Raw genomic sequence first — 26,910 nt, 5'->3', positions numbered from 1 at the left:
CCATTGTGAGGATGTGGACAACAGGAAAGTCCTGTACGCAAGTCAGTATCTATTTTGAGGACGCAACACATTGTTCCTGTGTATATTGACATGAATAAACCTGCCTCTCGTCACAAACAGTCGTGAGTTAGGAGTTTTCTTCTAAATTGGTGCTTCTGATTCTGGCCTCACACATGGCCCTTCTAAAGAGGATTTAATATTTACTTAAATTGGTTCTCTCTTCAGTCCCCGCCAAACTTTCCTTTGCCATCATCACAATTCAGACCTGATTATGAATGGCCAAGGTATCCCAAGAAAAATGGGAAATCTGATTCTTTGAACATTCATATTTCTTTTTGTAAAATATTTCCCAAGGATTGCTCTGGCGTTTCTTTTCTTTTCTTTTTTTAAAATTTTTTAATGTTTTATTTTTGAGAGTGGGGGGAAAGGGGCAGAGAGAGAGAGAGGGAGACACAGATGTGAAGCAGGCTCCCGGCTTTGAGCTGTCAGCACAGAGCCCAACGTGGGGCTCGAACTCACAAACCTTGAGATCATGACCCGAGCCAAAGTCGGGACGCTTAACCGACGGAGCCACCCAGGGGCCCCTGAAGTTTCTTTCCAAGCATGATAAAATCCTCATTTCTTTCAGGTTCCTCCTTCTTCAAAACTACCGGTCTTGAGAGTGATTAACATGTCACAATTCACTGTCTTTCCAATCCTTGTGGTTTCTCAAGGGCCATTTTAGGCATGGCCGTAACTCGTGTTTATATATTTTGTGTTGTAAATGAACTAGGGTACGATTCATATGGTTGAATGTGTGGATTCTGGAAGGCATATGTTTCCTAGCCAGGCCACTACAGTATCTGCTGTGCCCATGACGGGCTGGTTTTGAATGTTGCACTGGAAGCCCCGAGCAGTGAGGGTGTCACCTCTGAGAGTATGACATTGTTTTGTAACAACGTAGTTGCTCTGAAGCACAGATCCTTGCTTTGGTGAAGTCCACGTCTTCAAGGGACATGTGCACGCCCCCCTTCTCACCATCTGTGGCTCATCCAGTGTCCTCAGCTATGATGAGATCACAGTTGGGCCAAGATGGAATTTCCTTGTTTAAATTTTCTCATCGGTTTTTCCCACACAGAGTTGCTAATGACTAGCATGTTTGGAAGTGTATTTCCATTATAGTTCCCATGCCTTTGCGAATATACCGCAGTCACATAAAAGCGGTATTAGTGATGGGTGGTTTTAAATGCTTATTAGGTATAAGCACCAGTGTATGATACCGTCATCTTATTTCATGAAGTAATGGCTTCATGTGTGGCAAAGGCTATGAATGTGTATGATAAGGATGTTATTTCTTTTCTTTTTTCTTTTTGAAAGTTTACATCCAAGTTAGTTAGCATCTAGTGCAACAATGATTTCAGAAGTAGATTCCTTAATGCCCATCCCCCGTCCCACAACCCCTCCAGCAACCCTCCGTTCTTCATATTTATGAGTCTCTTCTGTTTTGTCCCCCTCCCTGTTTTTATAGTATTTTTGTTTCCCTCCCCTTATGTTCATCTGTTTTTGTCTCTTAAAGTCCTCATAGGAGTGAAGTCATATGATATTTGTCTTTCTCTGACTAATTTCACTTAGCATAATACCCTCCAGTTCCATCCATGTAGTTGCAAATGGCAAGATTTCATTCTTTTTGATTGCTGAGTAATACTCCATTGTATGTATACATATACCACATCTTCTTTATCCATTCATCCATCAGTGGACATTCGGGCTCTTTCCATACTTTGGCTATTATTGATAGTGCTGCTTTAAACATGGGGGTGCATGTGTCCCTTCAAAACAGCACACCTGTATCCCGTGGAGAAATGCCTAGTTGTGCAATTGCTGGGTCATAGGGTAGTTCTATTTTTAGTTTTTTGAGGACCCTCCATACTGGTTTCCAGAGTGGCCGCACCAGCTTGCATTCCCACCAGCAATGCAAAAGAGATCCTCTCTCTCCACATCCTCGCCACATCCGTTGTTGCCTGAGTTGTTAATGTGAGCCATTCTGACAGGTGGGAGGTGGTATCTCAGTGTGGTTTTGATTTGTGTTTCCCTGCTGATGAGTGACGTTGAGCATTTTTTCATGTCAGTTGGCCATCTGGATGTCTTCTTTGGAGAAGCGTCTCTTCATGTCTTTGGCCCATTTCTTCACTGGGTTATTTGTTTTTTGGGTGTTGAGTTTGATACATTCTTTATAGATTGTGGATACTAACCCTTTATCTGATCTGTCATTTGCAAATATCTTCTCCCATTCTGTCGGTTGCCTTTTAGTTTTGCTGATTGTTTCCTTCGCTGTGCAGAAGCTTTTTATTTTGATGAGGTCTCAGTAGTTCATAAGGATATTATTTCTAACAGTATGTTGGGACCGAAGTCTACTTAACGAAAATGTTAGCACAATTTCTAGCACAGAGGTTTTCAGTGAGTAGCAAAGAAAGGGTGAAAAATAACACAGGAACTCAGCAACCAGAATGTTCAGATACTGTGGTGGCTTCACTACTTAGCTGCTTGAATTTGGGCACCTTTTAAGTCTGTAAGTTTCAGTTTCCTTGTCTGTAAAGTGGAATTGTTTTTAACCACATGAGAAAAGCAGTTATCCACGGCAGCAATGTATGATTAATCTTATAAGTATTTGAAAAATGAGTTTTAATGATGTAGAACTCTGATTAAGTAAGTAGTATGTTGAGCTGAGAATTTTATCTAGCAGGGCAGTTTGCTCATTTTTAAAGACTAGTAATGACACACAAGCAAAGAGCACACTAAGGCGTGATGGGTACTTTGATTCCACAGTGGGATGCTCTGGAGGTAGAGAAGGGACATCCATGCAAATGCAGGGAGAGAGAAGGATTGGAGGAAGAACTGAATGGGCAGGCCCCTGAGGTTTCCTGGAGGTGATGACACTTGAGTCGGGTGTTTGTGGTAGGCAGAATTTTTAGGAACGACCCTTAAGTTTCCATGTCCGATCTAATCAAATGAGTCCTTAAGAGCAGAGACAACTTTCAGAAGCTCCCAGCACAAGAAGAGGGCAAAGAGAATTAAAATACAAGAAAGAGGTCAAATGTGTCATGGTTGGTTTGAACGTGGAGAGGGCACCATAAAGAGGAGCGAGGACACCCGAGGGCGCTGAATGAGGCCCCATGCTGACTTGGGGACCTCACTGCCACAAACACAAGGAAGGGAGTTCTGCTAACAGCTTGAGTGAGCATGGAAGTACCTTCTTCAGCAGAAGCCCTCCAGGTGAGACCCCAGCCTGGCCATCACCTTGACTTTGGTCTTGTGGAGCCTTCCCATGTGGACGCTGACCTACATCAACTGTGAGATAATAAATAGTGTGGTGTTAGGGCACTAAATTACTGTCTGTTTGTTACAGAGCTGGAGAAAGCTAATGTAATTTTGAAGGATGTACTTAAAGAGTTAGCTAGGAGAAGAAACAGAGACAGGGAGGCCAGTTAAAAGGCTGGGGAAAAAAACCTAACAAGTCAAAAAGGCTTAACAAATGCAGAAAATCATGGTACATCACAGCAGCACTAGGGGCAGCAATTTCCATTATACCCAGAGCTGTGGAGCTGTAGATAAACATGGAATTTCTTGATGAACAGCAGTGTATTCTTGGTCTGGCATGGTTGAATACTAAAATGGCTAACATTCATCAGAAGGTAAAACTTCCTAAGGTGCCTGGGTGGCTCAGTCAGCTGCGCATCCAGCTCTTGATTTCGGCTCAGGTCATGATCCCAGGTCGAGCCCCACATCAGGCTCCGTGTTGAGCCTGGAGCCTGCTTTGGATTCTCTCTCTCTCTCGCTCTCTCTCTCTCTCTCCTTCCCTCCCTCCCTCCCTCCCTCCCTCCCTCCCTCTCTGCCTCCCTCCCCCCCTCTCGCCTGCTCACACTCACTCTATCTCTCTCTCTAAAATTAAAAAAAAAAAAGACGGTAAAACCTCTTATTCAGTCCTAAGGATCCACGTTTGTGTAGGAAAGTTTAATTTTGGAGAGGTGGGAATAAAGTACAATGAATCAAAGGTTATTAGAAGTTGGTCCAAATTTAAATATTTGAGAGTAATTCCAAATTCAGGAAGAGGGAATGATGTGCACTAAGATTCATAATAAAATAGAGGAAAGAACATAAAGGCAGGTTGGAAAGAGTGAAAGGGATGAAGTATTTTCCTGGGGTGAGACTTCGCGTAGTCTTATAGCAGATTTGTAAATAACGTGTCTAGTTTCATCGCGTTTCACTCTGTACTTGGTTATTCATCACCTTTTCCCAATGATGAGAGAAAATGTATTTTAATGAAAATAATAAACTTCATAATTCACTTATACACTGACATTAGCAGGGTAAACTAAAATCAGTATATTTTTGCCAAATATAATTTGCTTTTAGTTTTTTATATCTTTCGGAAGATGTAGGACACATTTAGTATAACTTACCACCTAGGTCTGTAATAAATGATGTTTTAAAAAGACAAGAACTGATCTTCCCCTGATATATTTCCTATAAAATACATAAGTGGTAAATGCTTTAAAATTTTCAAGTGACAAAGTGGGATTTAACTTACTTCTACATTATTCTTTATTTTAACTTTTTTTTTTTGAGGGAGAGAGAGACAGAGTGCAAATGGGGGAGGGGCAGAGACAGTGGGAGACACAGAATCTGAAGCAGGCTCCAGGCTCTGAGCTGTCAGCACAGAGCCCGACGTGGGGCTTGAACCCACGAACTGTGAGATCATGAGCTGAGCGGAGTCAGATGCTTAACTGACTGAGCCACCCAGGCACCCCAACTTATTTCTACATTATTATGTCAGCCATGTATGTATAGACATCAAAATATATTTATTTAAAATTTTTTAATGTTTAATTTTGAGAGAGAGAGAGAGAGAGTGAGCATGAGTAAGGGAAGAACAGAGAGAGAGAGAGAGGGAGACACAGAATAAGAAGCAGGCTCCAGGCTCCAAGCTGTCAGCACAGAGCCCGATGCGGGACTCAAACTCACAAACTGTGAGATCATGACCTGAGTCAAAGTCGGATGTTTAACCAATTGAGCCACCCAGGTACCCCAAAATATGTTTATTTAAAATGCGAAATTTAACTAAAATGATGACTCACTCCTTCTCACTGTGTATAAATTCACAGAATTACAAAATAGCACCATCAACCATTCCTTGGGTTAACAGCCACATTTACATACATTGGAAAATTGACAATTTTCTACGCGGTCCTTCGGTCAGTGTTTCTACGCGGTCCTTCGGTGTAGAGTTGCAGCTGCCGTGATGATTTCAGCAAGCCAAGTATATTCTAAAAGGAAAAGATGGATGAAAATGAACCATTTTTTCCTACCCCTGTTCTGAGTTATTTCACTGGAAAGTTAAGCACATCTTTCTACGCAGGCAAACTGTAAGCAGTAAAATCCCTCTGATAAACTAACAACCGTGAAAAGAAGATGGTTATCTAGTCCAACCAGGGATGTCTAAACCAAGGCTCGACAGCAGAGGCACAATGTCATGGAAGAGAAGTCGGTGCAAACACATTTTTCTCCTCCTTTACATTCTAATCCCTATTACCCTATGGAAAACTTGGACCCCGTGAGAGAAAGAAAGGAACAGGCCAGTCCTCCCTTCACTCAGTCCGCTCCAAGACCAAAATTACTCCAAAATAAAGGTGGTTTTGAGCAAAGTCGTTTCGTCTGCTTTTCTTTTTCAACAGAACTAAAATCAAGCGTGATTTCCAGTGGAACCTTAATCAATATTGCCTCCCTTTATCTTGGTGGTTTCATTGGTTCAAACACTCTAGCGTTAATTCTCGCTAGAGAATGTACATGTCTATACATGTATATGCATATGTCTATATGTCTATACATACATGACTGACATAAGGATTTTCTACTTATACCAATGGTCGGAAATGTTTAGTTGATTTCTGCTCCGACCTTTTCATAACTGTTCTGACCCTTTCTTTGGTTAAAACTTCCTTGGTTCATTTCTTTAATAGGGTTGGGAAACCTTATTTATTTCGTAAATAACTTTTTTCCCGAAGTTTAATGAATGGGTTTAAAACTGATACTGAGAAACTCACAGGAAGAAGAGTGGTTTGGAGACAAGAATTACAATCCAGGCCTGGTTTATGCTTCCAGTTTGGTGATGGCCTCTCTAAGTATGAGAGTTTTATGAGGAGAGACCAGCATAGTAAGATTTATGGTATTCCTGCCCAACGATGTCACTGCTAAGTTCTCTAAACTCTGCCATTTAGCTGACTGTGTTCAAAATATAGACCATTTTGTAAAATCATTATCTTTACGTCCCAAGTAATATGTGCCGATCATAAAGATAGAACTAAGAAGAAAATTTAAGTTCCAAGTGGATGGAAATTTTTGTCTGTTGTCACTGGTTCGTGTCCTTATTTGATGTCTCACTGTCTGCTCCATGGGCCTAGGGGCCATATGCTTTCTTGTTTATCAAGCACTTATCACTACGCCTGGCTCATGTTTACGCACCTGTACAAGTGAACGTCTATACTATAAATTACACATTTTTATATGGGATCTTACCATTTGTGATGAAATGTCTTTTTACTCAGTACATCATCAGTACATAACGTGCGAAGAGATACATTTCTATAATTTTAATAGCCACATAGGATCTTCTCAGTTTACTAATTCTTTTTTACAGTTCTTGTGAGCTGTTTCCATTCTTTAATTAAAAGCAGTGTTTCAAGGGGCGCCTGGGTGGCTCAGTCGGTTAAATGGCCAAATTTGGCTCCGGTCATGATCTGGCAGTTCATGAGTTTGAGCCCCCACGTCGGGCTGTGTGCTGACAGCTCGGAGCCCGGAGCCTGCTTCGGATTCTGTGTCTCCCTCTGTCTCTACCCCTCCCCCATTCTCTCTCTCTCTCTCTCTCTCTCTCTCTCTCTCTCTCTCTCTCAAAAATAGCAAACATGAAAAGAAAAACAGCATTTCAAGAAAAACATCATCGTTTTGTATTCTACCTATGATTGTTTTCTAATGATAAATCCTTAGAAGTAAAACGGATGGATAAAAGCGTGTTAGTTCACACACACAGGGCAGACACTCTACTGAAGAATACATCGAAGCAGCCGCTCACTCATGCCTAGCTGTGAATTAAATATAGTTACTCTAGGGGCGCCTGGGTGGCGCAGTCGGTTAAGTGTCCGACTTCAGCCAGGTCACGATCTCGCGGTCCGGGAGTTCGAGCCCCGCGTCAGGCTCTGGGCTGATGGCTCGGAGCCTGGAGCCTGCTTCCGATTCTGTGTCTCCCTCTCTCTCTGCCCCTCCCCCGTTCAAGCTCTGTCTCTCTCTGTCCCAAAAATAAATAAACGTTGAAAAAAAAATTAAAAAAAAATATATAGTTACTCTAATTCTTTTCCTTTCATATCTCACTGATAGGAGTGGCCGTGAGGGGGAAATAAAAGGGTGTTTTGATTAGGAGTAGGTTTTGACAATCCTCCTCTCCCTGCCACTCCCACAGAGCGTTTGTATCTCTGGATGAAAGGGGGGAAGCACAGAGACACGTAGCCTAGAGGGGCGAGGAGTCAGGGCATGAGCAACCGCGGAGACCCTGGCAGAAGACAGATGATGGCCGCGTCTGGCGGTTTGCAGAGGCCTGGCTTTGCCTTGATCCGGGCCTCCATCCAAGTGTATCAGGTTCAGGAGCATGTGGGAAGACTTTCCATTTTCAGTGGGACGTTGTGACTTCAGGTCCTGTGTTTCTCGTTTCGCGTGTCATTAGCACCATCGTTAGAATCACCGGGAAGTCAGGGAGAGGCGTGGCCGAGTCATTCCAGAGACTGAGTGCCGGGCAGTCACCTACATGGCAGGACTTTCTACCCCCCGGGAGCTCTTCAGCCTCGTCCACATCCGCTTCTCCTCGAGAAGTCGTCGTTGTGTAGCAACGGACGTTCGTTGCTCAGAGATTTAGCAGATGGTATTTCCAGATATCAAAGTGATTGATTGATTTTGAGAGAGAGAGAGAGAAAGGAGAGCAGGGGAGAGGCAGAGAGAGAGGGAGAGAGAGTATCCCAAGCAGGCTCCACGCCGTCAGCACAGAGGCTGACAGGGGACTCAAACTCAGGAACCCTGCGATCATAACCTGAGCCGAAATCAAGAGTCGGACGCTCAGACGACCGGGCCACCCACGTGCCCCAATATCCAACTATTTTGTATCTGTACTTGGGGAAATTTCCCCAGGTGGCACAGTGTTTTGTATCGTACTGTATGTTGGTGTGCCTGCGCAACTTATTAGATACGTAAGAACATTTGCTTTCATTTGACTTCCCGCCTACAGGGCTTTCTACACATTCGTCGACTGTATTACAGGGTATGTAGAAAGGTATGAGCTCTAAGCCCTATCTCACTGTCAAGTTTATTCCAAGAATAGGACTGAGGAGGCCCACCTACTGCTCAAATTAGAGAGAGCAGAGGGTGGGCAGAATCTGGCCCAGTGGGATCATCCAGCTTGGAAATAATTTATGAAAACTCTTTGGCGGTTTTCACCATGCCTGTGCTCCCCCAAAACCATAAAATCCGTGCTGGTGATTAGAAGTGGAAGAGAGAACTTTGATTTGCAATGCATGTGGTAGGGGATGCCCATGAAATTTTTAATTATTTTTATGAGGTATAGTTTTATCATAAGAAAGATCTACTAGGCACCCACATTTGTTTATTGATTTGCTTTTTTAATTTCCTCAAAGCAAAGCTAATCAGATTTTAGCATATTTTCCCTTTAAAACCTTTTGTTGAGGGTCTTTGCCGTTGTTAAGTAGAAAACTGTGTTGACTTCATGTTTTGGTCACTTACTGTACACATATGTTATTGATATTATAAATACAATGAGTATGCCTTTCTGTAGGTTACAGGTGGCTTTATAGGTCAGCTACGGGCTGATACTTCCTCAAATCTCATCATGAAAAAATAGGGGCTTAGGAAGTTTCTAGAGTCTTTGTATAGAATTTATGGAATAAAGGAGAGTGACTAGAAGATTGGTAATGTTTCAGCTTCCAAGTAAAAGAGTCAGGGACAAATTTAGATTCCCTCATGTCTAGATCAGTAACTGAAATTGATTCTGGCATATGAGGAGGATTATATCAGGACTGATTTTTAGAAAAGGAGAAGTCAAGATTCAGAGTTAGTTCACTATGATGGCCTAATACGGTCAAACATCACTTTGAAAAAAAAATAATAACGTACTCAACTGGTAGATTACTGGACTTTTGTGGACACTGTGCCTCTGGATTTTAGCAAGATATGTATCAGAGTTGCTGATGACATCCTTATCAGGTGGGGGGAGGGTTGGGCTGGGTGATAATCTTGTTAGGTAGATCTCGGGCTGTTTGAATCATTAACATTCATTAACTGTACCACTGCCATTAATTAATGCCAGCTTGATGGAAACTTTAGTCTGGTTCAGTATATTTATTAATAAATTCACAGAGAGGCTTAATGACATACTAATAAAATTTGAGGATATTAGGGCTGGGAGGGCTAGTTCATATCTTTCCAAAAAGAACTTAACAGGAATAGATGATAGATAAAAGAGAAAGCTTAAGAGGAATGTCACTGATTTCACATTTTCAAAAAAAAAAAAAAAAAAAAAACACATGGAAGGGGGAAATGAAATAACTCTGAAAGTTACCAGACGAAGACCTAAGATTAATGGATACAAGTTTCAGGAAAATATAATTTTGGTTCAGTGAAAGAAAGAAATCACATTTAGAGCTGTCTACAATGGAGATGGACTGTTCAGGAAGCAAGAAGGTGTTCCAGTGAAAACTGGATGAGCCCAGGAACCACAGATGAACCACTTGATTAATATTTTCCACGAGGCATTCCGCATCTGATTCCACAATGGTGATAGGCAGATGATGTCTCCATTATTTAGGGGTGTTATCGGGTCCTTTGAATTCTCACAGGAGTTTATTTTTAATTCTTTTGACATTTATTCCTCTGCAGCGTATTTATTTGTATCTGTGTCTTATCTCATTTACTGGACTTCAAGTTCTTTGAGATCAAGACTTGTCAATTATCACTATGACTTTTAGTACCTAGCATAGCATCTTGCACATCACACATTGAAATTGTCAATAAACAAATGAAGGAATAAATTCTCTACCAGTATATATCTTTTTTTCTCCATAGGAGTCAGGACACCCGAAGGCCTTGAGGATAATTTGTGTTTATAACAGCGTAGAACATGCTGGGACTTCAAATGTTTTGCTCTCCTTTTGGGTGGTAGCATGCTGAATTTATCATTTTCGCCTGGATATATCCAGGCTCCTGTGTTTAACATTACTTATGAGGGGCACTCTGGAGGTTGCTGGAAATGTAAAAGACACGTGATCATGTGGCCTTCATGGGGACGAGAATTCTGGTTTATTCACCTTTTATCTCAGATGCCTGGTTTATAACAAGCTCTCAAAAAATGTCAAATTGCTTCCTGACTATCCATTTGAGTTTAGTTTTAAAAGATGAGTCAGGGCTCTGCAATGAGGAAGGGCATTTCATTTGGAGAAAGCAACGGAAACCAAGAGGTGTCGCGTAGGATCACTGGGCTCAGGTAAAGCACCCATGTCCCTGGGGGATAAGGTGTGCCAGGGTTGAGGGAATAGGAAACAAATGGTATAAATCACAGCGGGGACCCTGTGGAGGGGCCTTGAGTGCCGTGCCAAGGAATGCAGTGTGGGTCTGAGGATCCTGGAAATGGAACTTAGCAATAGACATCTCCAGATGCTGGGCCAGTCTATTTTAGAGCAGCCCTAAGCCCTTAGAGCATTTTCCGTCCCCCAGTGATGTGCTTGAGGGAGTGCCAGGGGAATTGTAGGGGAGCATTCCCGGGGTGCCCAAGGCGACCTGGACTTTGAGCATTTGGGTTGCAGGCCCCACAGGACCAAATGTTGCAATCACACCTGCATTCTTGGGCACACTGGCCAACATTCTAGAGGTGTCTCCATGCATTTCATGTCTGGACGATCCTTTTCAGAGTTTAAAGGTGGATGTGGTTAGCCAAGAACTTCTTTAATTGTGTCTGCCCTTTGGAAACGTGACTTTGCAGTGGTGTTTTGGGCTCAGAAGGCTGGCTTACCGAGGCCGGGGTTTGGGACTTGTGGTAGGGCCTCTTCTCTGAGGCGGCTGCCGGGGTCTCCTGGCCTAAGTGGACTCTTCCTAAAAGGTGCTTCCCCAGGCCGCTCGCTACTTGTCGTGCTGCTGCAGTTGGTTAAGTTTAGATTGATGTCAGCATTTGCTGCTACGTTGATTTGGAAAGCTCTCTAATTTAACTCTTCATGTATATTGCCGTCCCTTGATGATGATGGTGATAATTTTCACTGCGGCTTCAGATTTAATAAATGTCATCTAAGTAAATTGCTTTTTAAGGGATTGAGAGAAAGAGAGAGAAAAAGAGGGAGAGTGCAGGAGAGCCCCTCGGGTGTGGTTCTTAGGTGTGGGGGGTTTCTTCTTAGACAAGTTGCCTTCAGTTGCATGTACATTTCACGTCTGATGAGCTTCTTGCAGGGAGCTAAGGAATCCTTTTCCAGTCTGCTGCCACTGTGATTTACATCTTCTTGAGACCTTTGCATGACCCCCAAGTTGCTAAAGATAACGTTCCTTCCCTAGGCTAACAAAGCCCTACAGGGTCTGGGTGCTGCCTACATGTTCTCCGTTGCTTTCTTAGAAGCACATGGGCCTTTGTTCGTTCCCTGGAGCTACACGGTTTCCTCCCCTCACGGCCTTTACACATCCCTTCCTTCTGCCCGCCACAGACTGTGTTCCTTCCCCTCTTCGTCCACTTATTCCCACCCATCCTACGGTTTCGACACAATCAGGGCTGACTCCAAGAATTTCATTCTGAGCCCTGGCCTATGTCAGATTCTGTTATTAGCTCGTAGATCACGGATATCATTTTACTGGTCCATTATAGTTTTTCATTAGTTTCTGTGATAATTGGCTTAATATCCCCGTGTTTCACTAAAGTGTAGAAAACCCGTGGATCTTGTTCACTCTGGGTCTGATAGCATAGCACTGTGATCAGCAGGCAAGAGGTGCTCGATTATTATTTGATAAGTGAATGAATAAATAATATTATATTTAAACATTCCTGGAATCTCATTTCCCTGGTAAGGTGGAATTGATCAATAGTTTGTCTCATCCTGAATAAATTTGTCATTGTTCATGCCAGTAGCAAACCACCTCTGTTCCCTTCTTGTTAGACTTCTTGTTAGACCACATATTGGACCTTGCAAATTTTAGGACATCAGGTGACAGAGTGGAAGGGATGGATGGATGATGCTTGAAACTGGACAAACCCGATTTCAAATCCCTGCTCCACAACCTGGCTTGCCAGCTTTTATGACCTCTGCCATGTATCTTAACGACTCTGAGCCGCAGTTTCCCCACCAAGTAAAATGGGACTAAGAACCTCGATTTGTAAATTTAGTGAGGTCTGTCATCATTTTATTTTATTTTATTTTTAATTTTTTTAACATTTATTTTTGAGAGACAGAGCACGAGCAGGGGAGGGGCAAAGAGAGAGGGAGACACAGAATCTGAAGCAGGCTCCAGGCTGTGTGAGCTGTTAGCACAGAGCCCGAAGTGGGGCTTGAACTCAAGAATGCCGAGATCATGACCTCAGCTGAAGTCAGAAGCCCAACCGACTGAGCCACCCCGGTGCCCCACAACAAACATATTTTGCATGAGAAATTACAGAAGTTAATTTTTAGAGGGCAATTCCTAGTTGCTTTCTTCCTAAAGTATCGTTTCCTAATTAAAAATTTAAAAATTCAGAAACGTTAATGGCAAAATGGGAATATCATGAGTGCTTGAATCAAGTAGTTAGGGTATTGAAACAGACCAAGTCCAAGAAATGTCCATCTTTGGGGCTCACGACACGTTCGGTGTTTATTGCCGTGTCAGAGTGAGAGGTCGAGATGATGTGTTTGTGTTTCGTATCCCTCCCTGTATAGGCCTGACTTCTGGTCTCTTCAAGAATACTCTTCCCCAGCCCAGTGGCCACTGGGTTTGTTGCTTGAACCTGGGTTTCCTTTTCTCGTGTATGAAAATTGCCTTTTATTAGAACTATCCTTTTTTGTTGGCTCTGTTCTTGAACATGAGCTGACCACACATACACACACACACACGCACACACACACACACACACACACACACACACACACACAGAAGCCCCATTTTGAACTAGAGATTCTGATGAGCTCAGACCATTCTGGAGTTATTTAGCAAGGTCTGACATGTATTTTTTTTCCCCTACAGTTTTTTTCTTTTCCTTTCTTTTTTTCTTTTTTTTTGGATTTGAAGTTTTCTGGGGAATTGGTATCTCATCTGGTAGCTCTCAGCTGTTGTCAAGCTAAGTTTTCTATCACAATCTATTGTTCCTTGACATGTGATGGCATTTATTAGAGAACCTGGTGGAGCCTCAGATATAAACACAGCATCTCATCCCAGTTAATAGTCTGAGATTTTATGTGCTTTTGGCAAGGTATGCCAGCCTTATTTTTACCGCCTCCACTTTTGAAAGCAGCAAACATACATGCCTTCGTAGACCTCCACGATTCCACACGCTGACACACTGCCAAGTGTTTTTGATGGGTTGCTTTTCACTTCGGAGCTCGAAGGGAGGCTCACGCTGGAGACTTACAGAGGTAGAGGGGGGACATGCGTACAGACGAACCTGCGTGTCCCTGCAGAGCTGGTATCTGGGACTCTGGAAGTGGAACACATTGGTTTATTTGTGACAGTGCTGGCCAAACCCCTGTGCCGGCTTGTTGTCAAAACCCCATGGCTGGCCTTGCAATAAGAGACACGTTAATAATTGCAAATGCGAGTAAGGCAGCAGAAAGATTGGTTGTGCTGTTTTTTATTCTAATATGGGATTGGAGTTCTTTACTTAAGAGGCAGCCGTTTGTGTGGTATGCTACTGTTCGAAGTGCACACACTTTAAACCTTAAGGGGATGCTAAACGGTGTGCACTTGGAAAAGTGTGTGTGTGTGTTTGTGCACGCGCTACGTTTACAGTTTTTAGGCTGTGCAACATCACAATAAGCATTTCACACCCAGCTGATTGTTATACTAAACCAACTGTCATTTAAAAGCCTCCAGAACTAAGGTGACAGTATTCATTATCTTATTGCCCTTTTAGAGAAACACTTGTGAGGTCACCTCGGTGTGACGAAAACAAAATAATAATTCTTTTTTTTAAAGTTTTTTTTGAGAGACAGAGAGACAGAGCATGAGTGGGGGAGGGGCAGAGGGGGGGGGAGTCACAGAATCCAAAGCAGGCTCCAGGCTCTGAGCTGTCAGGACAGAGCCCGACGCGGGGCTCGAACTCACGAGCTGTGAGATCATGACCTGAGCCAAAAGTTGGACACTTAACTGCCTGAGCCCCCCAGGTGCCCCCAAAATTATAATTCTTGGCAAAAGGATCAATCAGAAATGGTGCCACAGTTTCCGGAATATAGGGCAACTTCCAAAAAAATGATGAAAATTCAGCACAAATTCTTTCTCTGCCCTGTACTAGATAGACCTTTTCCTGCTCTATCCACAGCCCCTTCCAGAGAATCTGCCTCCCTCTTGGCTCCCAGAAGTGGCAGCCCCACTGGTCAGGGGGCCATCTCCAGTCCTCCCTGTGATTAATGGATTAGGGACGGAACTCTAGTGAAAAGCGAGCTGATCTAATCACAGGATGGATGTCAACCTGAGTGTCTCTCTCAAGACCTTGAACAACGTGACATTAAGATTTGATCCAGTCGGTGATGAACCCGCAATTGGAGTGTGATGTGCACGCTGGGCTATATGGATTACCATGTGGACACGAATGATCTGGAAGGTGGAGGGAGAGGGTGGGAGAGGCAGGCAGATTCAGGGAGAAGAGAGAAGTCGACTCAGAGAGAGTTGGAAGGAGCCACCTCAAGACCTACCATCGTCTTCCAATTTCTCTAAGAACATGCTTGACATCCTTGTTGGCACATAATGAACCTAAGCAACCTTGAGTTTCTGTTTTCTGCAGCCAAAACAGTCTTGAGGAGAACATCCCATTTTACAACAGGATCCTGTATTCATGACTATGAAATGGAATTTGTTTCTACACTCTGGGATGCAATATAAGATTCTTCTAAGAAAAGCCTCTAAGATCCTCAAAAACTAGAAGGGATTCAGTATGAGGGTGCAATGAAAATAGTGCTTCAGTTTGGGAAATGTATTCCAGATGGAATGTTATTGAAACTTATAAGTCTGGAGTAAACATGGATGTGTTCACCAAATTCTTGAATATCAGGACCAGATGGCTTTCTTTAAGACTGGAAAAGGATTATTTTCATTCAAATAAGCAATACAACTTTACCAAACAGGAAAGGGGTGAATGGAATTCATTGCCTCAATGTATATGGCTTGGGCTTAGAATATAAATGAGGAATTCGGACACATTTTTGTGACAAACAGCCGTAATAGGCGGTTTGGATCAGTTAGAAAAGTTTGAAAATATTACTGCCCTTTTGTAGGGACGCTAGGGAGGATGGTTTTGCCTCCTCGGAGAACATCTCCTTGATGTCAGTAACAGATTCTACAGCACGCTGCACCGTTTCCCAGAGTTTCACGGATGGCAGGTCTGAATTTGCCCCCCAACCCTCAGACATCTTGTTTCTTCTTCTGAGTCATACATCTGATTCATTCTCTTCCTGAGAGTCTGGAAAACCTAAGCCATTTTGAAAATTTGGAGAAGACCTCTTTTCTTCAGTTCAAGAAAGACAGAACTGAGGTACATATTTCCCAAATCCACACGGGTCATTTCGAGTTGGGGGGGGGGGTCTCTGTGGCGCCACATCTGGCCACGGAGCGCTTTCCGCCCAGTAATGTGACTTCGGTCAGGCTACTTAACTCCTGAAGGCCATGGGCTTAGGCCGGCCTGTGTGAGTTCATCAACTGTCATCGAAGACAGTCAACAGTTATCACAGAGGTCCCCGCCTCCCAGGATCCTGCATGAAGAAACCACTTCTGTTCTAAGATACCCACCAGCCTTCCTCAGAGAAATACCTTCCATTTGTTTCTCTTTATTGAACCCCCTTTCCGATTTGAGATCATTATTCTTCACAACCCCAACTGCACTAAAGACTGAAGCTGTTGCTGCTTTTTTGTAGGGAAAATTCAACCCTTTCAAAAACCTAATTGTAGAAGCTCCTTCTCAGAGTGACAATGGAAGGAAATACCAGCAAAGCGTCCTTCCCTTTTCTTCTCCCCTCGCCGCTCCTGTAGAATGTTTTAGGACACCTGTCACTACTCGTACATTTTACAACAAAGATAAAAAGCCATTTTAGCTTTGTTTTCTGGTCTGAATGTAAACTTTTCATTTTTCCTACCAAACAAGATTCATCTCTGCTTCATGAATATATAGTTTTAATTTGGCAGTTTATTGTCCACGTTAAATATGAGGCTAACACAGGAAGAAAAAAATCTTATTCTTCTAGCATCAGGAAGATGAAACTGTAGCAGGCAAAGGAACGAAAATGTCCTAAGTAGGAGTTAATTAATAAAAGTCTACAACCCTTTTTTGTCATCCCCCCTGCTCGGTGACTCTTAGCCAGAAAACCCTCAAGTCAGCCAAAAGTTTCCTTTCTCAATGGAAAAGGAAAAAATTAGATGCCTTTCTCCAAAACAAAAAACAACACAGAAAATTGACTTATGATCTTTGCCAAAATTGATGACCAAATACTTTGGACAAACTATTTTTTTCATGCTTTATGGGCTACGAATAGACACTCTTTACATAACTATGAATATGTATCATTCTTAAGTAGCTTAAAATAAAGTCACTAGTGTTAATTTTGTTTCTCTGTCTCCAAAAGACCAGAATATGACCTGGATATAGAAACTCACACCAGTACTTTCTGTCCTGTCTGATGATGGCAAGAGTGTTGGGAGAGGAACATAGCCTTCCTGAGGCAGTATTCCGTGCAGAAAACCAGGGGTGCCTTCTACAGAAATACAGAGTTCTCAGTCAGAGAAACAAAGCCTTTAAACCACCAGCTAAGTTCTCTTTGAAACGCTCTGCCTTTTTTTTTTTATGTATTGGGTAGCTGAAAAGGCAGATATATTCTAGTTTGTTTCTCAGTGTTAAGATTAGGTATTAGTGTTGTATTCCTCTTTGGCCAGAATGGCAAATTCCATTTTACCAAATATTTATAGAGTCCGGTTAAATTTCACTCACTGCCGGGCAGTATGTCCTAAGTGAGTTTGCATCTTGCAGAATAAAACCAAGTGACAATTTTTGAAAATACTGATAATTGCCACCCTAAATATTATCTTAGAAGTTACCGTGTGCCTTTGCTAGAAGTTCCTTCCGTTTTGCTTACTCAGTGCCCTGGGGATGGGTCTTGTGAAGCCCTACTGCTGAGGCGATTCCTCCACAAACCTTCTCCCGAAGCCTCATGATGACTTTAAAATTCCAGGAGTTGGAGCACTGGGTGCTCTGTTGGTTGAACATCCAACTCTTGACTTCGGCTCAGGTCATAATCCCAGGGTTGTGGGATCGTGCCCTGCACTGGGCTCCACATTCTGCATGGAGTCTGCCTAAGATTCTCTCTCTCTCTCTCTCTGTCTCTCTCAAAAAAAACAAAAAAAAAAAAACACAAAAAACAAAAACCAGAGGCATAATTTTCTATTCACAGAATATGAGAATATTTTTTATTTATTTTTTATTAAAAAAATTTTTTTAATGTGTGTTTATTTTTGAGACAATGCGAGAGAGAGAGTGCAATCAGTGGAGGGGTACACAGAGGGAGACACAGAATCCGAAGTGGGCTCCAGGCTCTGAGCTGTCAGCCCAAAGCCCGATGCGGGGCTCAAACTCACAAACTGTGAGGTCATGACCTGAGCCGAAGTCGGATGCTTAACTGAGCCACTCAGGCGCGCCGAGAATTTTTTTTTCCCGATAGAAAAAGTGACAAGCAAACATGAAAACGAAGATATATTTTAAAGATTGATACCTGTCAGGGTGCCTGGGTGGCTCAGTCAGTTAAGCATCCAACTCTTGATTTTGGCTCATGTCATGATCTCACTAAGTAAAGGAAAATGTCCTGATAAAAATAAAATGCTCACCACAGTACCTGTCTGTCTACAAAGAGAGAAAATTCTGATTAAGAAATCACAAGCACTTGTGACACAAGTGATAATTATTTTTCTCATTACAAGTTTACAATAAAGGAAATAATATCCTGTTGACTTCAGTGTTTCCGAACTTGAACCCAAGCAAGTTCAAGGCCCTGAGACTTTTGGTTGTTGGTTAGAGGGTTGCGTGGTAGAATGGCTACAAGTGAATTCCAGATTTATCTCACTTACTCGTATGTATAGTATTTATCTTGACATATCCTTTCGTGTTTTCCATGTGGAGAAAATAAGATCTCATTGGAGTTGCTTGTTGTTAAACCATAAGATACATATTTTGATTTTTTTTTCATTTTTAAAAACTTACCCGTAGACTGCTAACAGTCAAGGGTAAGAATTATTGTAACTCATTGTGTCACTCATGGTGCTTTAGTAGGAAGCATGATTTTTTTTTTTCACAATAGTGTAGAAAGCGCGCATTCACCTGCAAGTCAGAATAGAATAACAGACTCCCCAAATGTTAGAGAACAGCCAGTTTTCATTGCTGTAGTTGTCGGATCACTGTGGACAATTTTGTTGCTATTTAAAAATGTTTTTTTACACATGGTTTCAACATAAGGCTTTCACATTTAAAATATAAAGGGCTGCTGTAAAAATTCTGGAACATGGTCCTCAAGTTTAAATACATTTATAACTAGACAAATTATTGGCTTCATTTTAAAATAATTTTTAGGGGCACCTGGGTGGCTCAGTCAGTTAAGCGTCCAACTTTGGCTCAGGTCATGATCTCACAGTTTGTGATTTCAAGTCCTGCGTCGGGCTCTGTGCTGACAGCTCGGAGCCTGGAGCCGGCTTCAGATTCTCTGTCTCCCTCTCTCTCTGCCCCTCCCTGCTCATGTTCTGTCTCTCTCTGTCTCAAAAATAAATAAACATTAAAAAAATCAAAATAATTTCTAAATGTTTTCCTCACACGGCATGTATGCACCCCAGACCCGGTGGTAAAATCAACATTGAAGATAGCAAGCTTCAGATAATCAACGGGGGGCTGGGGGGGAAAGCTTAACAAAAAAAGGATTTGGGGTTAAAAAAACTGGAAAAGGTCTCTCTGGAAAATAACTATGGTTTTGGAAAACATGATCAACAAATTAGAAAGTTGGAGTTTGGCCAGCTGCTCGGTAGAAAGAAATTAAAATAGAATTTCTGTTCTTCGCTAAAATATCAGCTCACACCCTCTCTAACCTTGCAAAAAGAAACCGGTTCTTAAATAGCATCTGTAACCCAGAAACCAGAAGTAAATGATGGAAATATTGGAACGTAGAAAAACAATACAGCAACATGCCAGATTTCTTGAGTTTTTAAAAAAAGAAAACACAAAAATAAGTCGCTGGGAACCGGTTTTAACACCTTCTGACCCTAAATAGCGCACTCACAAGTATATATACAAGTTCAAACTGGGGCTTCCCAGATTTTCATTCTACCGCCTGTGTAAGGAGGTTATGAAAAACACACTTAGCCAAACAGCTAAATCAAAGGCATTAGGCATTTCGGGTTTTTGCACATTTGGATAATGTGTGAAAATATTTCCAACTTTAAAAATATCTTTACACCTTCCTCTGTGCCGAGAAAGGGAGTGAGGACAGCGCGTTCGATGCCAGCATGAGCGCGGGGCGGGTCCCCGCAGAGACCCCGGGGACCACAAACGGTGCTCTCCCGTCTCCTTTCTGCCGCTTTCCGCCGAGGGCCGTGGCATTGCCGTGCAGTCTAGAAGAGGTGAAAAGCGGGGCTGTACCAGTCGTGGAAAGTCGAGTTCCAGAATGCGACCGTCCTGGGTTTTGAATTCCGCTCCTGGGACTTTTGAGCATCGTAACCTCAAGCAGGCCGGTGGCCGCCCGGGAGCCTCAGCTCTCCGGCCATCAGCTGGCGGGGGGGGGGGGGGGGAGGAGGAGGTGTGTGGGTAACAGTGCCAACCTCACAAGGCTTGTATGCTAGTCCACTTATTCTTGAAATGTGTGTCACACAGAGCCCGGCACGTGGAAACTTGCAGAACATATTGGCTATCGGTAACTGAAGGCCTAAGGCAGGTACTGAAGCATTGCCCATGTGGTTTCCAGTTTTCCACATCGCGGTGGGTCCAGCCCCCCCCACCCCCTCCCCGTACCTGCGCTTAGCTTTCTACCACTTTGCTTTGCCGAAGACCTGTGTCAGCACCCGTTTTCACGAGCAGAAGAAACTAGAAGGGGGTTTTCGCTTTTCCAAAACCGCGATTGCTTCTTTGCACCATTTTGGCTTAGCACAAGTTTCCTAGGAACATTCTGCTGTCAGGAGCCGGGAAGCCTGTGCTGTCTGGGAGGCCATCACGAACGAGCATTGCCGTTCACACATTAAAGACTCTCCCCTGCCTGGTGCAGCACAGGGGCTCCATGTGTCCTGCGGAATGAACGGGGCTGCGGTTGAATTGTCACATAGCAGCTAGATGCCGCATTGCCCGTCTCGGGTCCCACCTCGCAATGCTTGGGAACGATTCCAGGCTTCTCTCTCCTTTACTCGGCTAAGTGCAGCACACCCAAATTGAATTACTGCTGTCTCATAGGCATGACGGGGCTTTCTTATAGCTGCATCTTTGTTTTTAAGATTGTTTCTTTCTCCTGCAGCCCTCAGCATCAGCCTTGCTAGATAAAATGTTATTAAGTCTTGTGGATTTGTAACAAATGCCCCTTCCCACGCTGTAGCATCTGTAGCCTTATAGCTCTCATACTTTAAATGTGTCTTATCTAACTCTCCTCTAACAAGACCGCAGAGCTCCTGAGGCTGGGAACTCGATCTTTCAAATCTTTGTGGCCTTTTTAGTGCCCAAGAAAATGTTTCCACCAGAGTATTCAGTATATATTTATTTCGTTGAAGGAATGCCCTCTACCCAAGACAGAATGATGTAGGAACTTGAAAGATATCAAACGAAATACCACCACGAATACCAGGAGAGACCTCCTTTGTGTAGCGTAGATGGAAAATGCCAGAACGGCCCTGGTAGTTAGTTGAAGAAAGCTGTCTACTTACAGGGCTAATTGGTTGGGAAAATGAAAGTACTGACCTCTTCAGGATCCAAGGCGAAGATTCTCGACCAGAACTAGGCTAGCTTGGGGATGAATCTCTTTCAATACAATTATAAAACAAAAGTCTACATCTTTTCTATAGACACAGAAAGCCCCATCAGGGGTTCTTAGTATTTCTTTTTTTTTTAAAATAGTAATTCCATCCGTAATAGTTCCTCCTTCTACAGTTATATTAATTTTGCTATATCTTTTGAGAATACCCGAGCTAGGAAAGACGTTAGCGAACATTGACTACAGCTCACATAATTTTAAGAGGAGGATACTCAACCCGGGGGAGATAAAGTTTCCTGCTTCAGATCAGTGAGTTAGTGGCAAAATTGGGGCCAGAACTCTGTCCTCTCTAGGTAGCCCAGTGTAGCTTCTCAGGAGGCAGGGATAAACAGCTGGACAGATGACCTGGCAAACCCAAACCTATAAAGTGACAGCAAATGTCACACTTCACATGACAGATGTTGTTTTAGCTTGTGATTCTTGTCACCTCCTCTTCCTGCCGGATCCTGTCCTTTCAGACGATCAGAGCCCAAATCTGACAACCTGTAGAAGTTCAGAGGCAGAGGTGATAATTCTCCCCGCCAGTCCCCCACCCCCGCCTTCCTCAAACTGGAGGAGGGCTTGACTGAGCAAATGAAAATGCCCTTAAATGCATCAGCGATTCAGTAGTCCAAAGTCGATATTCTCAACTGCTCTATCTGCACGACCTGTATTTAAAGCCTTGGACCCCGATGCTCCACATCATCTCCAGTGGAAAATAATGTTTGCCATCTGGGCCAAAGAAAAGGAAAGAGTGGAGCATGGCCCTTTGGCCTGAAACGAAAAGACTGCTGGGTAAGTTGGCGGACTCTCATACCTGAAATTCAAATAGAATAACAGCGAATGATCGTGAGGAAGGACAGGGAAGCTACCGTGAATCGATGACTGGCTGAGAAGGTCCCTAATGATCACACAGAGGAAAAAGGACACGATGTCGGGAGAAGAGCCGGGTAACCAAGCACAGGTGTCGATGCTGTAGGAAATGTGTCAAAGGCTGAAACGCTCACGATAAGAAAGGCCTTATAACTCTGTTCGGGACAAGAAGAGAGAAGGTGATGGGATGTTTCTACCACAGGGTCCTCTCAGGAAGGAGTCATACTTGTCTTCCCCCAACACATGACAGTTTCTTGATCAGAGGACGTAAATACTGGGTTGGATAAAACATAATATTTACAAGAGGAAAAAAGCCCAAGGATGTGAGAAAATTTAAAAAACACCGCATTTAATTCAATTTAATTCGGTGAACTGCGATTATGAATGTATAATGCCCTGACGTTTTGCTGGGTGCCCACGATGTCAAGACGCATAAGATACAGTCCTTGCCCTCAAGGGCTCCCAGTCTAGGGCATAAAGCTGTCATGAGACAGGTTAATTACAGAACAGTGGTACACACAATACTCTATTGATTTCTGTTACTTTGTAGAGTTGTAAGGAACAGGGGAGGAACACGAAGATTGTACTTGGCCAAGGGTGGATGTCATTTTTAAAACGAAACTCAATTCGCTGATTTGTAGACAGATTAGATTGGTAGCTTGATGCCGTTGTGAGCAAGAATCTGGAACCGATTAATGAAAAGAGATGGCGAGCATTAATGCAAGTCGGAGATGAGACCGAGACCACCGTGGATTTGCTGAGAAAGATCAGACTAACAATTTCATTTCCCTTTTTGAAAGAAGAAATCCACCTGGGAGGCTAGAAACACAGTAGAGACACACGTGCCTTGGACTTTATCTCGTATATTGGTTTTCTGTGACTGTTTGGCGGGATCGTCAATGACGGATTTGTTGAACAAGAAATATGGGCATGACGCTAATACATTGAGACTTGGAAATGCTAATTAGCTGGTAGACATCAATCAAAAGGGAGGCTTCTTCCTTTTGGTGGGTTGTGGGGCCCTTGGCCTTGGTGTGGCTGCGCTAATCCTTTCATTCGTGATTTAGACGATGGGTCAGTAAGGGGACTCCGTAAGGAACTGCACATTCAAGCAGGGAAGTTTGAGAAGCGTTGAAGAAAGGGACTATTTACATGTGGCCATGTTTGAGGGAACTGATAAGGGACAGTGCAGAGTCTGACCACTGGCCTGATGGGCTGGCGGGGGGGCGTGGGTAAAGATCTGCCCTTGGAACCGATATGAAGCCAGAATAGCCAATAGAAGGTTCCTGCCCTGGTCAGGGCTTAGGATGACTGTTCCCTGCACCGCTCTGTTGACCTGATTGCTGGTCCCTGCTCTGGCGTTCCTGCAAGCACTCAGCCACTCCCCCATGAACTTCCTCCCTTGGACTCATCCTTTGTGCAGGGACCTGTGCAAGCCATCTGCTTCTCTGTAGATGAGCTATTTTCCGGTCATTGATTTATTGCTTGTGAAGACTGTAATTAACTCTCTCCTGATGGCCTTTAGTTGTGGAACGGGCGGTTTTGTTCCCCGTCATACCTGTGAGCATCTGGCAGGGTGTTTTCTGATACCCCTGTGAACAAGGAGAAGAGTACCTGATAGTAATGGACTTGGAAATGCTAACTCGTTGGTAAATATCAATAAATACCCTTCTAGGGGCGCCTGGGGGGGCTCAGTCGGTTAAGCATCTGACTCTTGATTTCGGCTCAGGTCATAATCTCATAGTTCCTGGGTTCAAGACCTGTACGGGGCTCTGCGCTGACAGCTCGGAGCCTGCTTGGGATCCTCTGTCTCTCTGTCTGCCCCTTCCCCGCTTTCTCTTTCTTTATCAAAATAAATAAACATGAAAAAAAAATAGATACCCTTCTAGGGGAGTAGGGATGGGAAAAGGTAACTGCACTTCGAGGAGGCTATGATTTGACTGCTAATATTTCCCTCTCCCACCTTCCTGGTAAATTTCTAGTTCTTTCCATTGCTTTAGTAAATACATATCCTTAGAATAAAGACAGTCGGGTATGGTATGGTTGTTTCGAAACAGATGTAATTTTTGTTTACATTATTGATTTACTTTTTACCAAAGTATAGTAGACACATAAACAAATGTGATTTTTGACGGTTTTTTTCCTAGGACGGGGGCACAGTAACTTCTTTCTTGGGCCACTGTTCAGATGGCTTTTTTTCTTTTTCTTGTTTCTTCTTTTTTTCTTGAGGACCTATTAATGCATAGTTGATAAAAATTTCTCAGGAAAGAGCAACATGAATATTTTAAAAATGCATCACAGAAGTTTTCCCTAACAGGTAATATCTATGGCACTAATCAAGACTTGTTATTAACTTCATGATAATTTCTTTGCTTTGTGTGTCAAACCAAAAGGCAGAAAACCCAGCATGTGAATGTGATGTAGGATTATTCCCTTTCTTTCTTTTTCGCCATTTATGTTGCCAAGGTGAGTTCAAGATAACAGTTGACTGCAGGTAGCCTGAAATTTCCATATTATTCCTGAGTCTACCTACCTTCCTGTCCAGGGGGATATGCAAAATAGATCATATTTATTTATAGATTGCTCAAAGAGGCCCGAGCGCGCGCTCTCTCTCTCTCTTTCTCTCTCTGTTTTTCTTTCTCTCTGCCTCCCCACCCCCTTGCCTGGGGGCAGGGGGTGTGTCTGTTTCAAAGAACCCAAAGGTCCTCTTTAATTTCTCTTTACCTGAAATGTCCTAAAAAGGACCCTTGTGGGCATGAATCACCGTAAGGCTCCTGTATTCTTTCATAAGTTTTAAACTTCTATATCTTCCAATTACTAGGAAAAAAAAAAGACTTTGTGTTAGCACATTTGCAATGAAAACCTTCTTAAGATAAAAGATGACGTTACTGCCCTTGCAGAAGAAACTGATGCTCGACTTGTCTTAATTCTTCTATTATGCAGCTGGTTTATAACCACTTACTGGGAAAAAAAATGACCCTAGACAGCTCATCGAGGCCGCTGGAGGTTACCTTATCATTTCTTTCCTACAACTGAGATCCTATCTTTCTAACTGTAAAACTTCACCGTGGAAGCCGTCTCCTTGGTGAATACCGTGACTACGTTCCTGAGCCTGTGGACGAAACCGATTTAGATGCCGCCCTTCCCTCCCTCAGCCTGTCAGCCAAGCGTAACACCGAGAGGTGATTAGAATTTTACTGCCCCTGATTCACAGCCCTCAGCTTCCCCTGGATCCCTTGCTTCCCTTTGCTTAGCAACAGGAATGTGGCAAAAGCCTTGTAGTGCAGACAGATTTCTTTTTCGCTTTCATATCGAACAGGAGAACTTAAGCCAGTAAGACAGCACACATCTGACGGGAGCTTCCCACTAGAATTTTATACTCTGAATGCCAGGGGCTTCCTCAGGTGGCAGGATTTTCACAGCATTTCTGGTTGAGATTGAGTTGATCACACAACGACATCCGGCCCCTGTTGCATGTCGCAGAGGTGCCAATGGCCACGCAAGTGCCTGTGTAACCTTCAGCCACAAGCCTACCCCCTTTGTCCCCCCGCCGGGCTGCTCTTTTTAGAAATGTGAGTCGTCTAGGTCAGGCATTAAGGCCGCCCCGTCGTGGCAGTTAAAAGGAATTTCGAGTTGTGCGCATTGTCTGTGCTCCTTGGTTTGTGACGAGTTTAGCTTTTTTTGGTGAATCCAGCGTGCCAGTTCACCAGTGCTGGGGGACCGGCCGGGCAAGGATGTTCAACGGGAGGGTAGACGTGTGTGTGAGAGTTAACCACCCGCCCCCCTCCCCGCCCCAGAGTGGAGCAGACACGTTTATTGGTAGCATCAGGCAGGATCTGTCAGGTTTCCAATATCCGACCATTCGTGACCCAAACAAATGACAGTTCGTGGATGTAGTCTGATGGAAGTGCTCTAGCCCCTGCAGAAGGAACACCGGGGCTGGTGGACCTGAAGTGTAACTGGAAGAACTAGGGAGGGTTTTACGGGGAATATATGATGGCAGGAAGGCCTTGCAGTGCAAGAACTAGACTCCCCTAAGCGGGTCTCCTTCTGTCCTAGACAGCACGCAGCCTGATCTAGCGATGGCGAAGAAGGTAAGAGTTACACATAGAAAGTATCAAGCAGTCCAGACCGACCGGAGCAAATAACTCATGTGTGGACGGTGGAGGAAAAATACAGCGAAGGCTATAAAATCGGTGTCCGAGTGCATCATTTTACTAGACCGTCGGGAAGCATTGGCGGTGTTGAGGAAGGAGTCGGCAGATTCACAGCCGTGTGGCTCCTATTCCAGCAGCCTTGAGAGCCGCAATCGCCTGCTTCCCAAGGTGGGCTGACTTCAACATTCGGGGGCGCCCGGGTGGCTCAGTCGTGTAAGCGCCTGACTCTTGATTGTGGCTCAGGTCATGGTCTCGCGGTTCGTGAGTTCGAGCCCCGCGTTGGGCTCTGCGCTGGCGGTGTGGAGCCTGCTTGGGATTCTGTCTCCCTCTCTCTCTCCGCCTCCCCTGCCTGCTCGCTGTCTCTCTCTCAAAATAAGTAAAAATGGTAAACTTAAAAAAAATAAAATAAATGCCAGCATTCACAAAGGGGATCCAAAGTGAGAGGGAAACTGAAATGGTTTGTTCGAATGACAATAAAGCTGAAAAGGGATAGCACAGAGGTCACATGCCTAGAGCATCCATACAGGCTACAGGCGGGATCAGACAAGGGCTGGTGAACCATAGCCCCAATTCTGCCCGCTGCCTGTTTTTGTAAATAAAGTTTTATTGGAACGCAGGCC

The 26,910-nt window shown here is 43.6% G+C and overlaps 1 protein-coding gene and 1 long non-coding RNA gene across 6 annotated transcripts in view; one reads left to right on the top strand and one right to left on the bottom strand.

The window, feature by feature from the left end:
- Window positions 1-26,910, top strand: part of PRKG1 (protein kinase cGMP-dependent 1) — a 1,254,852-nt gene that overhangs the window by 233,212 nt on the left and 994,730 nt on the right. The gene's annotated exons all lie outside the window — the stretch shown is intronic.
- Window positions 5,197-17,441, bottom strand: LOC111556917. Its single transcript, XR_002736619.2, has 3 exons — window positions 17,332-17,441; window positions 13,556-13,729; window positions 5,197-5,303 (listed from the first exon to the last, which is right to left on the bottom strand). It is a non-coding gene; the product is annotated as an uncharacterized LOC111556917 (long non-coding RNA).

Source organism: Felis catus, chromosome D2, assembly GCF_018350175.1.
Source record: "Felis catus isolate Fca126 chromosome D2, F.catus_Fca126_mat1.0, whole genome shotgun sequence".
NCBI classification, from domain to species: domain Eukaryota; kingdom Metazoa; phylum Chordata; class Mammalia; order Carnivora; family Felidae; genus Felis; species Felis catus.
Note: the sequence above shows the minus strand (reverse complement) of the source record. Positions and strands in the feature narration are given on the sequence as shown.